Below are 14,178 nucleotides of genomic sequence, written 5' to 3'. Positions count from 1 at the left end.
AAAACCCACTTGATTTACCACTGTATGCAAGCTGACCCTACCACAACAAACCAGCACATGTTCTTTTTGCTGTAATGACAAGCACAAGATACAGAATGCTTCACAGAGCAGGATATTTATATACCCAATGTGTTCGACCGGCTGCTCAAAAGAGCAGAAGAGCACAGCATTAGAAAAGCACTGGGTGTGTTTGTATTATATTCCTGGGTAAGTATTCATCCCAAAACATTCTTTCTCACTTGAATTCAGGCAGTTTCCATTATTTATTTATTTACCCCTTATTTATTTTAGTGGCTATTTGACACCCCTTCTTAAGCTTAGCAAATTAAGCCTCCTGTTTCATAATTGCAGCTCTTTCCCTGCCATATGGTTACTCTGATTCATCCCAGCCATCAGCTGGTGCAGTGCACAGTTCAGGGATGTTTGAAGTTTCACCATATTTAAGGGCATGAGGATTTCTATGTTGCTCATCTTTTTTGATGTTGTGGATTTGGATGTGCCAACTAACACAACTTATTTCTGTTTGAATCAGTGCTATTTTTTTCTCTCAGAGAAGCAGTTTGTGCAGGAGGTGGGAAGGAGAAAATGGGCAAGCACTTATATTTAGGTTGTTTTTATAAAAGTATTTAAATTCCAATTCTCCTATGCCCAAGGCTGCGAGACCTGTAAACGTAAGGCAGCATACTCTGTTGCAAATTTAACCTAATTCTCTCACAGCAAGTGCAGCTACATTAAGAAAGAATCGACCGTGGTGTGTACAAGTGATTTAAGCTGCAACTGCTGGGGTTCGGTGTTCTATTCACTCCCCCCTAAGTTTATCCTACTGTGTTTTGAAATGTAGAAAATAGATGACTTTAGACAGCATTATATGCTGGCCTGTTCTGTAAGTAGCAACAAATCTTTCAAACAAATACTTCTGCAGGGGGAGAAGTGGGCAGGAAAAGCACTTGCCTTCTTTGGAAAAATCTCTGGCAGGGCTGAACAGTGCAGGGAATGTGGCTAAAGATGGCACAGATGGCATCTGCCACCCTCTGCAGACAGTGCTTTCTTTCCATTCTGAACTTCCCTGTGCATTTTTACAAATGCACAAGGCAGGGCCTTGCCACTACAAAGGCTCAATATTCGTGCTTTCCCTGCTCCCCAGAGGCTTGGCACTTACCTCCTTGCCAGGCCCTGAACCTTGAAGCCCAGAATGAGTGCTGTTACCAAAGCCAAACATCAATATCCCCCATGTAGATAGTAACTGGTAGATAGACTTAACGATGTATCCACAAGTGCTTCAGACAATTGTGCATGTATCTGTCTGAATTCACTGAGAATCAACTGAATTCACTGAAAATCAAAGCATACTGTGCACAAGTAATTAGAACTGAATCAAGCATATCATAATGGAGCATCAATCAATCATAATGGAGTTTTAAGCAATCAGGGAAAAAAAAAAAAGAGTAAATTGGATCAAAACCAAATAAATAAGTACAATCACTAGGGAAAAATAAAACAAAACAATATACATATATATTTAAATATATTCATTCTATTTAAAAGCATAGGCTTTGTCTAATTTAACAAACTGTTTTCATGTTCAAAGATATTTACAAGGGGAAGGGAATGTATTTCCTGATGAATGAAAACTGTTAATGTTTTTAAGAGATATGAATGGTTGGACTGATTATCTTTGTGTGGTGTTTACACAATGCTTTTTGCACACATCTGAGCAGTTAAAAGATTTGTGTATGGTAAATTACATCATTCAAATATGGCCCAATGTGCCTTATGAAATATGTGTAAGACAGCAGGAGGCAATTATCAGAGAATTTTATCTCCTTTAGCCTTTTGCAGAATAGTATTTCTATAAGCATCAGCTTTCTATTTATCTTTGCACTGTTTTAACTCCTGTGGTAAGATATGATATTGGATGTCATTACTTCAAAGGATAAAACAGATTTTATTTCATTTTTCATTGTGTATCCATGAAGAACAAAATACCCAGTATTTTACTATGACATTTAACTTACATAAATGACTCTGTCTAAAAATGTAGGTGTGCTTCCTGAACTACACATAGGCAAGATTTGAAGGATAGGGAAGTTTGGTTGGTTGGATTTTGTTGTTGGTTTGGCTTGGTTTAGTTGTTTGGTTTTTGTTTTAAGTACTGATAGAAGCAAAACAGACAAGCTTTCAAGCATGTAAGTCCTTCTTCAGGCTTGAAAGAGAAGCAGCGATCTTTGGAGTTAAATACAAGCTGAGATCAATCGCTTTGAATTTGCCAGTCATATCATTTGAGAGGAAAGGCAGCAGGTACCCCTGGAACAGAGGAATGACACCTGTGACAGAAGAGATGATAAGATAGTGTTCTCCTGCATTAAAAAGATGGGCAATTTATCATCAATTGAACTTGCAGGAGTTACTGGGCGTGTGCAAAAGAAGGCATAATTTACCATAAAACTAGTATATCTCTAGCCAATCTGTGATTTCTGGCATCCAATAGCGTTATGAATTTTAGTTCCCAGGGGCTTATTTTGAAGGTTTCAGTTTTACAGGTTTCCCTCGAGGGTAAGAACTGAAAAGGCAAACATGAAATCACTGTTTTGTGAGAAATATTTTCTATCAGATCTTTGAGTGTGTCTATTTTTCTTCAGTTCTTCACTCATTCTGGTGTTTACTGGTCGCTTGCCTTCACTCGTGTATCTTCTTTTTATATATTTATTATACTTGCTGAAGTACCTTACGTTATGGGATGTGTAAGCAAGGACAGGTTACCTGGGAGGAATGCAGGGAAATTGTCTGAGCAGCCATGGATCAAGTTAGGAAAGCTAAAGCCCAGATAGAAATGAATCTGGCCAAGAACATTAAGGGCAACAAGAAAGACTTCTATTAAGTACCTCAATCCCAAAAGGAAGATTAGGGAAAATGTGGAAAAAAAGAAACAGGAAACCTGGATACCCAGGGCAATGAAAGGCCAAGGTACTGAATGCCTTCTTTGCCTCGGTCTTCACCAGCAAGACTGGCCTTCAGGAATCCCAGGTCCCCGAGGCAAGGTAGAATGGCTGGAGAAAGGAAGTTGTATCTTTGGTGGAAGTCTGATGCCTACAAAATGCTACAGCATACGCTGGTCTCTAGCTCTGCCCTACTATCTTGTCTGCACTGTTTGACTCACTGAAACATTGTCCAGTGGCCCTTTTTGGCCATAATTTCTGGCCCTCTGTAGATTCAGACAGTATCTAATATGTTAAACTACGTTTGTAAAGATTTTTCTTCCGAAAAAGACCAAAAAAAAAAAAGACTGTTCTTTCAATATAAGCTGAGATCAGCATGAAGGCAGTCATATAGGAACTGAAAACCTCAAGAACTTAATCCATCTCTGCAGGTCACTGTCTCTTTTCATGAGTTTATAATCAACTATCACAATTCACAATATCTATCAACTATCACAATATCACAGCTGGTTAGTGAGCCTACCAGGGGTGGTGCCCCGCTAGACCTTCTCTTCACAAACAGAGAAGGACTGGTGGAGGACGTGATCGTCGGGAGCTGTCTCGGGCAGAGTGACCACGCAATGGTGGAGTTCACTATTCTTGGCGAGGCCAGGAAGGGGACCAGTAAAACCGCTGTATTGGACTTTCGGAGGGCTGACTTTGAGCTGCTCAGGACACTGGTTGGTGGAGTCCCTTGGGAGGCGGTTCTGAAGGGCAGAGGGGTCCAGGAAGGCTGGGCGCTCTTCAAGAGGGAAGTCTTAATGGCGCAGGAACGGTCTGTACCCACGTGCCCAAAGACGAGCTGGCGGGGAAGAAGACCGGCCTGGCTCAACAGAGAATTGTGGCTTGATCTTAGGAGGAAAAAGAGGGTTTATAAGCTTTGGAAAAGTGGGCAGGCCACTAAGGAGGACTTCAAAGAAGTAGCAAGGCTGTGCAGGGACAAAATTAGGAAGGCCAAAGCTCATCTGGAGCTCAATGTGGCTACTGCCGTTAAAGATAACAAAAAACGTTTCTATAAATACATCAACACAAAAAGGAGGACTAAGGAGAATCTCCATCCTTTACTGGATGCGGGGGGAAACTTAGTTACAAGAGATGAGGAAAAGGCGGAGGTGTTCAATGCCTTCTTTGCCTCAGTCTTTAGCGGCAATACCGGATGTTCTCTGGATACCCAGTACCCTGAGCTGGTGGAAGGGGATGGGGAACAGGATGTGGCCCTCATTATCCATGAAGAACTGGTTGGTGACCTGCTACGGCACTTAGATGTGCACAAGTCGATGGGGCGGGATGGGATCCACCCAAGGGTACTGAGGGAACTGGCAGAGGAGCTGGCCAAGCCACTGTCCATCATTTATCAACAGTCCTGGCTATCGGGGGAGGTCCCAATCGACTGGCGGCTAGCAAACGTGACGCCCATCTACAAGAAGGGCCGGAGGGCAGACCCGGGAAACTACAGGCCTGTCAGTTTGACCTCAGTGCCAGGAAAGCTCATGGAGCAGATCCTCCTGAGAGTCATCATGCAGCACTTGAAGGGGAAGCAGGCGATCAGGCCCAGTCAGCATGGCTTTATGAAAGGCAGGTCATGCCTGACGAACCTGATCTCCTTCTATGACAGAGTGATGCGCTGGGTGGATGAGGGAAAGGCTGTGGATGTGGTCTACCTTGACTTCAGCAAGGCTTTTGACACCATTTCCCACAGCATTCTCCTCAAGAAACTGGCTGCTCTTGGCTTGGACTGGCGCACGCTTCGTTGGGTTAGAAACTGGCTGAATAGCCGGGCCCAAAGAGTCGTGGTGAATGGAGCCAAGTCCAGTTGGAGGCCAGTCACTAGTGGCGTCCCCCAGGGCTCGGTGCTGGGGCCGGTCCTCTTTAATATCTTCATCGATGATCTGGACGAGGGCATCGAGTGCACCCTCAGTAAGTTTGCAGATGACACCAAGTTAGGTGCGTGTGTCGATCTGCTTGAGGGTAGGAAAGCTCTGCAGGAGGATCTGGATAGGCTGGACCGATGGGCTGAGGTCAACTGCATGAAGTTTAACAAGGCCAAGTGCCGGGTCCTGCACCTGGGGCGCAATAACCCCAAGCAGAGCTACAGACTGGGAGAGGAATGGTTGGAAAGCTGCCAGGCAGAGAAGGACCTGGGAGTGATGGTGGACAGTCGGCTGAATATGAGCCAGCAGTGTGCTCAGGTGGCCAAGAAGGCCAACGGCATCCTGGCTTGTATTAGGAACAGCGTGACCAGCAGGGCTAGGGAAGTGATCGTCCCCCTGTACTCAGCTCTGGTGAGGCCACACCTCGAGTACTGTGTTCAGTTTTGGGCCCCTCGCTACAAGAAGGACATCGAGGTGCTTGAGCGGGTTCAGAGAAGGGCGACGAAGCTGGTGAGGGGCCTGGAGAACAAGTCCTACGAGGAGCGGCTGAGGGAGCTGGGATTGTTCAGCCTGGAGAAGAGGAGGCTCAGGGGTGACCTTATCGCTCTTTTTAGGTACCTCAAGGGAGGCTGTAGCGAGGTGGGGGTTGGCCTGTTCTCCCACGTGCCTGGTGACAGGACGAGGGGGAATGGGTTTAAGTTGAGCCAGGGGAGTTTTAGGTTAGATGTTAGGAAGAACTTCTTCACTGAAAGGGTTGTGAGGCACTGGAACAGGCTGCCCAGGGAAGTGGTGGAGTCACTATCCCTGGAAGTCTTCAAAAGACGTTTAGATGTAGAGCTTAGGGATATGGTTTAGTGGAGGGCTGTTAGCGTTAGGTTGGAGGTTGGACTCGATGACCTTGAGGTCTCTTCCAACCTAGGAAATTCTGTGATTCTGTGATTCTGTGAATTCCTTTAAAAATTTGAGATGCTCTGAAGGTACCAAGTCAAAGCAAACCCTGTCAATCTCATCTGTATGTTTACAAATCACCAATAATTTCCAAAGCAGAAAAAATTATATTGTCCTGTTCCACATCTGTAGTGGTTTCTAAATGATGAACCTAAACTCCATTACACCACTCTCTTACTCTCCCTCCTCAGCAGAACAGGGGGAGAAAATATGATGAAAAAGGGCTCCTGGGTTGAGGTAAGGACAGGGAGATCATTCAACAATTACCATCATGGGTAAAACAGACTCAGCATAAGGAGATTAATATAATTTATTGCCTATTGTTAACAGACTAGATCAGTGAGAAGTTAAAAAGAAACTAAAAACATCCTCCCCCATCCACCCTCTTCTATCTCCTCCACCCAAGTGGCACAGGGGAATGGCGAATGGGGGTTGCTGTAAGTTCAGAGCACTTTGTCATCAGCCTCTCCTTCTTCTTCAATCTCTTCCCATGTTTTAGCATGGGATCCTGTGGGATGCAGCTCCACCACGGTTCCCCATGGGTCCCAGGTCTCTCTTCCCCTTCATTCTTCACTGACTTTGGGGTCTGCAGGGATGTTTCTCTCTGTTCCTTGCTCCTCTCTCCCAGCTGCTCTTGCACAGCAGATTTTTCTTTCTTAAATATGCTGTCACAGAGGTGTAATGATCTTTGCTCATTAGCTCATCTTTGGGCAGTGGCAGTTCCTTCTGGAGCCATCTGGAACTGGTACTTATCTAACCTGGGGCAGATTCGGGACTCCTCACAGAGGTCACCCCTGCAGCCCCCTGCCACCAAAACCTCACCATAGAAGTTCAGTACAGCATCTGATATTTCATAGTGTCATGGTTTTGTCTGGGTCAGAGTTAATTCTCTTCATAGAGTCTTGTATGATATTGTGGTTTTGATTTTTAATTAAAATAGTGGTGATAACACACCATCGTTTCTAGCTGTTTCAAAGCAGTGCTTACACAGAGCCATGGAGTTTTCTGCCTCTTGTGCTGCCCTGCCAGTGAGCAGGCTGAGGGTCACCAGAAGCTGGGAGTGAACACAGCCAGGACAAGTGACCCAGACTGATCAAAGTGATATTCCATACCATATGACATGATGCTCAGCAGTAAAGACTGGTGTAAAGAAGGAGGAAAGAGGGGGTGTTTAGAGTGATGGCATTTGTCTTCCCAAGAAACCATCACATATAATGAGCCCTGCTTTCCTGGAAGTGGCTGAACACCTGCCTGCTGATAGGAAGTAGTGAATGAATACCTTATTTTCTTTTGCTTGCATGCACAGCCTTTTCTTTACCTACTAACCTGTCTTCATCTCAACCCACAATTTCTCGCAGTTTTACTTTTCCTATTCTCTCCCCCATCCCACCTGGGGAGAGTGAGTGAGTGGCTGTGTGGTACGGAGCTGCCTGCTGAGGCTAAAGCACAACACACAGAAAAACAGTGCATTACTTTCATACGCCTGCAGCTAACTGAAAAGAAAGCATGGCAGTAGTTGATGAGCTATCATTGTTTACTATCCTGGTATTCTTATCAGTTCAACAGTTCAACAAAGATCTTACATGGTACTGAAAAATGAAAGGCAATCAAACTGCCAACCACTGAGAAACTTTGCCAGTTTATCTCATTATCAGTGATCAAACTGCTACTATAACACAGCACTTTAGTTCATTAACGGTGAATATGATACTAATGAGTGCCTCAAGCAATTAAAACAAGTGCTATATTTTATTAGGTTACTTTCAGTCAGCACTTTAAGCAACCTGGTGAGGATATGTTTGCAGTCCATGCAGGAGTGCCGGATGCCAGAATGAAAACTGTCTACACTTTTTGGTTCTTCTCATTTTGTTGGCTACAATATCCTATCAGGTTTGTGTAAAAATCTGCTGAACACTAGGGGAAAAGAAAAAAAAAAAAAAAAAAAGAAAAGAAAAATTGTGGGTGGGTGTTAAGAAGGAAGTCTTGCATGTTTGTTAATCTAAAATCCCCATCCCTTTTTTTTTAATCACAGAATCCGGAAGTATTCTTAAAGCCAGCAGCAGCTGCAGGTGTTGATACACCATAATTGTTTAGATACTATGGTAACAGACACTGAAAAACACTGAGACAGACAGTTTTACACTACTTTTCTTCTTTGGCCATTACATTCAGTTTTGATTCATATGTGCCTACCAGCCAATGTATTAGATTCAAGCTCTATTGAATTCAAAGTCTGAAAGAAATGCATAGTTAAAAGATATGAGCTTGACCCAATTACAGCAGTAGAGCAGGATATACTGCTAGACCATGTTTTAGATCTCACTAGCCATCATTCTCTGGACCTCTAACCCAAACACATTCTTTTACAGCTTCGAAGAATTGTCACGAAAAGCTTTGATAACCAAGTGTGAAAGAAAACACAAATCCAAAATTAAACCAAGTGGGTCCTGAGTTGTCTTGCAAATGGAGCCCCAAGAACTATCCTGTCACCGGACTACTAGCAAAAATAATAATAATAACAATAATAATAAAAGGATCATAAAAAATTCTAGACACATGTTCTTGCCTAGATACTCTGATGGTAAAAGGTATCTTGTGTGGTAAGGTAAGGGTTACATATATTTTGTGTGTTTTGCATGAGACAAATTATAGGCCAAACAATCTTCCAACACTCTGTCTGGGCTCTGAAACTAAACCCATTATGTCTTTAGCTTCACCCTGTCTCTAGGGAGTAGGAAAGTACTGTTAATTTAGAATCAACAAAATGATAGCAACTTGGATAGGTGATATTTGAGCTCAAAGAGGATGGAACTGACCTATCAGCAATGCAGTTAGGTGGCAGCTACAATTTAAACTAGATAAACGTGAAGTGATATAAAGTGGGAGAAAGATCCCAAGTACTATTCACACAATGTTGGGATCTAAATTGCCCAGAGTATTTCAGGAATAGGATCTAACATTTGTCATTAGTATGCTGACGTGTCGATGAAAATATAAACAAATCCACAACAACCAAAAAAGGAAATGATTGTGCAAAAAAAAAAATAAAATAAAATTGGCAAGGATCACTAAAGAAAATATTGGAGCAGGATTAGGATTTTGTAATTAGGTGATACATTTTTTCCCTTAAAACTGTAACACGCAGTGGCAGCTGAAGTGTAACACAAGCAGTAGGTGGACAGGGGAAAACAGAGTGGAGGAGAGATTAAATACTGACAGAGATTAAAATGACCAAGACTATTCAATTTAGAAAGCACGACTTTAAGTAGGCCCACCAAAGATAATGTATGGTTTAGGTGAAAAATATTTGGTATTGCTCCACAGCTAGTCCCAGCTCCATAACACAGGTACAAGAGAAAAATTGATGAAATTGGCAGGCAGAAAATGTGAAATGAACAGAAGGGAAAGCTGCTTAAAGTAGAACATTATCAGCCATAGAATTCAATACCACAAGAAATAGTTGAGGAAAAAAAAAAAAAAAAAAAAAAAAAAAAAACTTTAACAGGATTTTAAAAGGGTTGAGTTATTTATACTAAAAAAACATTTGTGACTACGTGAAGTTAGGTGAAAAATTTAAGGAGCTTTCAGCCTTCATGTGAAAAAAGCTGTGCATAGGGGCTTGCAGAGGGAGGAGGAAGAATCTGCTTGTATCTGAAGGCAGGAAGCCAAGGGCAGCTCTACCTTCCTTTGAACTTCAGAAAGAGAAGTTACCAGACTGCCTGTTTGGGCAGCAGCTTTCCATTGTGTCCTCAGAAGGAGGTGACCAAGGCAGGCTGTAGATGTTCTTTAAAAAGGTAACTTTCCTAGTATGTTGATTTTGATGCTCAGATCCCGATATGTTCAAGCAGACTTTCACACTGTTCATCTGGTTTAATGTGCCATCGTGCCACTGCATCCATCTCGGGAGCAGAAACAGCTCATCCCACTCACACCAGCATTCAAACAGAGGTTGAAAAAAAAATGGTAGAGCTTCTGAATGCAAATGCCTGAGAATATCTAGTTTGTGATTTTAATCCATTGTATTAATCCATTTGATCCACTCCACACTCTGTACTGCTCCTCTTAGAGGCAGCACACCAAGTTCCCCTGGACTCCATCCTGGAAGTTTCTTCAATGCTGTACATTTTTTTTAAAACATGAATATCAGTTTAATTTCCAAGTCACCTCAGGCAATTATTCCAAACATATCTGCTGCATCTCACAAAGTCTTTTGTATTTCTCAGATGTGCTTCTAATTTAGGTGTGGATTTAACTTCTAGTGAAATCAGCAAGACCTAAACTTGGTCTTAAGGTTGAACACATGATAATCTATTCTGAATATGAAGAGTACCGAGATATGGCATCTCGTAGCTACCTTATCACGGACAGCTACATGATACAGACTTAGTGTCCCTTTTAAGAGCTCTGGAGAAGCATATTTCCCTTTTTTTTTTTTTTTTTTTTTTTTTTTTTTGAGAGAGAGAGATTGCTTTCATCAGTTCCTGCAGAGTCCCTTTTACTAAATCAGTGCCTCATTTTAATAAATTTGACACAATAGTGCTCTGCAGCTGCACACAGAAGCTACAGATAAGCTGAGCGCTGAATTAACAGGCCTCTTAAAACTTCACAACTCTAAATTTTTTGACAGATTTTCTCATTTATAAAAATAAATAAATAAATCCATCAGTGCTTTATCGTGAATTTACAATGCAGATTATAACAGGTAAACTTTTTTCTCCCCTCCCCACCCCCCCCAAATAATTCTGTCTTTCTCAAGGGCATTTCTTTGGTATTTTACTCCAATACACTTCCAATACACTTTTAAAGGCATAAATTGCCAACATTTTGGACACCCGTAAATATAGGGGAAACAGTTATATTAATGTTTATCTTCACACCTACTTGCCAACCACTCAGATACAGGAAAAGGGTTTTGGTATGTTAAACAATGCAAAGTTAGAATTCACATTCAGTCAAGAAACAAGTTTTTGGCAAGGTTAAGTTTCCAACTTAAGTAATATGCCTATATTTAAATATCCTGTTTTACATCACTTGAAAGATTATATTCCCAATTTAACCTCATCCACTGCCTTTTGTGCTGCTTAAATATTTCCCAAGCTGATTCATAGTAACGCCTGTTTACTAAGTCTGAGCGCTTCCAGGGTGACGAGTGCTATGGTAGATCTCTATCATAGTGAGAAATGCATTATTATTTAATGTGGTTGAAGAATTGTGTCAAAAACTTACTTTTCCTATGAAAAATATTTCAGAGAAGTGAAAACTTACACTATTATTTTTAATCAAAATAAGTTTTATGGTAAAAAGCTCACATTTCAAATGTAATTATCAGTGAAAACATAGTGAAAATAAATTGCTTTCAATTAAGACTTTTGTAGAGGAAACACATTACTTCCTAGCAAGTTCTAAGTTTGCTCCTGATCTAATAAGAAAAGTACAAAAGAAATAAAATCCAACAGGATATAAAATTTATCCATTAATAATACACACGCAATTGCCCCGCTGGAAGGAGGAATAACCTGTGAGATACATGTCAGATCACGTTACGCACAAACTTGCCAGATATCACAGTGATGGGTGTAATGCATAAGACTGCATAAAAAAACTTTGCCACCCTTGCAGACAGCTGCAGCACTTTAATGCAGTGTGCTAAATGAAATTTTATGCCCAGACAATTTGGTTAGCTTCTGAGCAATATAGTCTCAGCAATATTTAAAACTCACTCTGGAAGTCTCCAAGTGGTAGCTATTTTCCCCTCACCAATCTACTGCTCTTTTTCACATTTTAGGTCAGTTTTCATTGACCTTCTACTGTTACAGATCTTATTATGTGTATCTCTCCCTTTTCTTGATCTTTGTCTCCTGCGTCTTCTCCAGCTGCAGACAGATACCTGTAGCTATCCACTGGCAATCCTTTCTCCCTTTCCTCTGGCAGATAACTCTTGCTTTGTCAGCTTTTATTTTTTTCTTCTAGTTGTTACTTGAGTTCAGGAGCCTATGAAGTGCACTGTAAAATGAAAGTAGGGCAATGCCTGTGGCATAAAATGTGGAAGTATCATGTTTTTATACAATCAATACTATGGTTGTTACACCCCTAATGTGTAGTTTCATTCATATCTACTTTGCCCATCTATACCATATTTGTTGCTGTACTCTTCTACTGTAGTATAACAGGTTATGAGAGCACAATGATAGCAGTTCTCCATACTTCCACACATATAAAATTTCAGTATTTTTCAGCTGTTCAGACAGGAAGTTTCATGCCCTTCCACATCTGGGTTTGAATGCCTACCAGCCTCTACAGTCCATGGCTATGCATCCTCACAGGGTGAATTTATGCCTTTATTCAGCAAAAGCAGGTAGGCAGTGGTTGGGGATTTTCCAGATAGGAGTTCAAGAAGTCACATCCTCACCTCTTTGCATGGATATTAAACTTCCCATGAGATAATATCTGAGAACAGTGTTTTATCTTGATGTTCTTGCCTTAAGGCTCATTCATAGCAACTGTTCAGCAACCCAGCAACTGATGTGTACCAGAGTTGCCTACCCATTTGCTAACAAACAGAACAATTTGATGATATATTCACTATTATCAGGATATCAAGGCACTCCATATATAGGCTGAGTGTATTTCTAATCTTTGGGCTGGAAGATGTTAGGTAGATGTGCAACATATTTAATGACATTAACATTTTTCCTTTAAAATTCCTGTTCAGTTTCCCATTTTAAAAGAGAATGCACCCATTCAAATAAAAGGATTGTAAGGCTGGGATATTCAGAAGCACTTAGTCTTGGCCTGTGTCTTCTATCTGAACTCCAGGGGGAGCCTTCTCTTAATATCAGTGCCGGCAGATTCGGGGCAGTGATGAGTGGGTGCTTACAACTGGGAGCAACTTCTAAGGACAAGATAATCAGTCCTTACCTACAGAAATTAATTATCTTTAATAATAATCATTACTATTATTGGAGACCCTACTGACACCAAGTCCTACACAATAGGCTCTGCCCAAGCTCCTGTAAAAAAATGTTTATAAAGATAAATCTGACAAGATAAATCTCCTAGCTTCCATGGTTGAGAAGTGGGCCCAGAGAAGGCCACAGTATGATTCAAAATATTTTATCTAAACAAGACAGACAAAGCCTGTCTGAAAACAAATCTGTCAAACTTGCAAAGACTTTCAACACCTACTGGCTTCTTTTAACCGAGTTAAACTAAGATAGGGCTCTGATGTGACTACCTGAGTAAACAAATAAAGATGTAAGCACGTGGCAGTGTATTTTTATGAATCCTTGGTCACTATTTTTTGTGTGCAGAGATGCAGAAATATTGCATGGCCTTGTTGCATGGGTATAGGGATAAGATTCAGCACCCACCCAGAAGCCATTAAAAAAAATCCCAAGATATCACTAACCATTTTTACTGAAATTATTTCATCTTTTAATTAATACTTTTATTTCAGTCTTAGAGAAGCAAATTTTCTATATCAAAGACTACTGGCAGAACATGCTACATTTGAAGTTATAAATGAAAACTGACTGATGAAAACATGTCTGAACAGCACTCAGAGCAAGTAAACAGCCACAGATTCTCCCGTGTTCACACAGATGTTTGGGATTTTCAAACCCAGCTAAGTAGACACTTTTAAATATTTCACCTCTTCTTTCTCTCCTCCATTTAATATATCTATATATATATACTTCTGAGTAAAGGAGGATGTTAAAATAAAAGTCTTAGTGTGGACTCAAAATAAATAAATAAATACATGAATAAATAAATAGAAGGAACAAAGCCTGACACTGGGGATTTTATCATCAGACAGCTTTGCTATGAAAATCTAAACATGGAGACACCAATTCCTGGCCAATTTCCCCACGTGAAGGGTAGCACGCTTGCACTTTCTTATTCCACATTGGGCTCAGGCAGAATGGTTTGACCTCTGGTCTGACTTTAGATATATGCTTGAACTCTACTATTGTCCAAGCAACTTTAGAAATATTTCCATTTCCTCTTTTGTCTAGAAGCACAATGGGTGGTAGGCAGAAATGCTAGGTCAGTACTATTCTGTGTGAATAGCCCTTGGCACACCTAGTGAGCCTCTCATCCTCTGCACCCTTCTGCTGTCAGTGCAGAAGGTCCCTAGGTACAGTTTTTATGTTTTTATGTCCTACATCCTCACTCCTTACCAGGTATCTCTGTGGGCATCCCACCTTACCGAGGAATATAGCCAATGCAAGGTACCATAGCAAGAGGAAAGGCCAGCCTGGAAAGCAGCTTATACTGGCATCACACTACTATTTCCAGGCTTGTATGCCAGAGGCCTGTACGTTGCACCAGATCAGACCAAGTTCTTTTTTGAGAGAAACAATCCTTATTAATTTGATGACATC

At 41.2% G+C, this 14,178-nt stretch overlaps 1 long non-coding RNA gene across 2 annotated transcripts in view; it reads left to right on the top strand.

Annotated features, from left to right (window-relative positions):
* LOC311436465 overlaps nt 1-8,368 on the top strand; it is a 30,365-nt gene extending 21,997 nt beyond the window's left edge. The window contains exons 5-6 of one of the 2 annotated variants that reach the window (XR_014692872.1): nt 7,551-7,684; nt 8,164-8,368. This is a non-coding gene — a long non-coding RNA (uncharacterized lncRNA). The remainder of the gene's footprint in view (nt 1-7,550; nt 7,685-8,163) is intronic. The other variant, XR_014692873.1, reaches the window with a different exon arrangement.
* The last annotated feature ends 5,810 nt before the right edge of the window (nt 8,369-14,178 follow it).

Source organism: Aythya ferina (genome assembly GCF_964211825.1).
Source record: "Aythya ferina genome assembly, chromosome: 4".
Lineage (NCBI taxonomy): Eukaryota > Metazoa > Chordata > Aves > Anseriformes > Anatidae > Aythya > Aythya ferina.
Note: the sequence above shows the minus strand (reverse complement) of the source record. Positions and strands in the feature narration are given on the sequence as shown.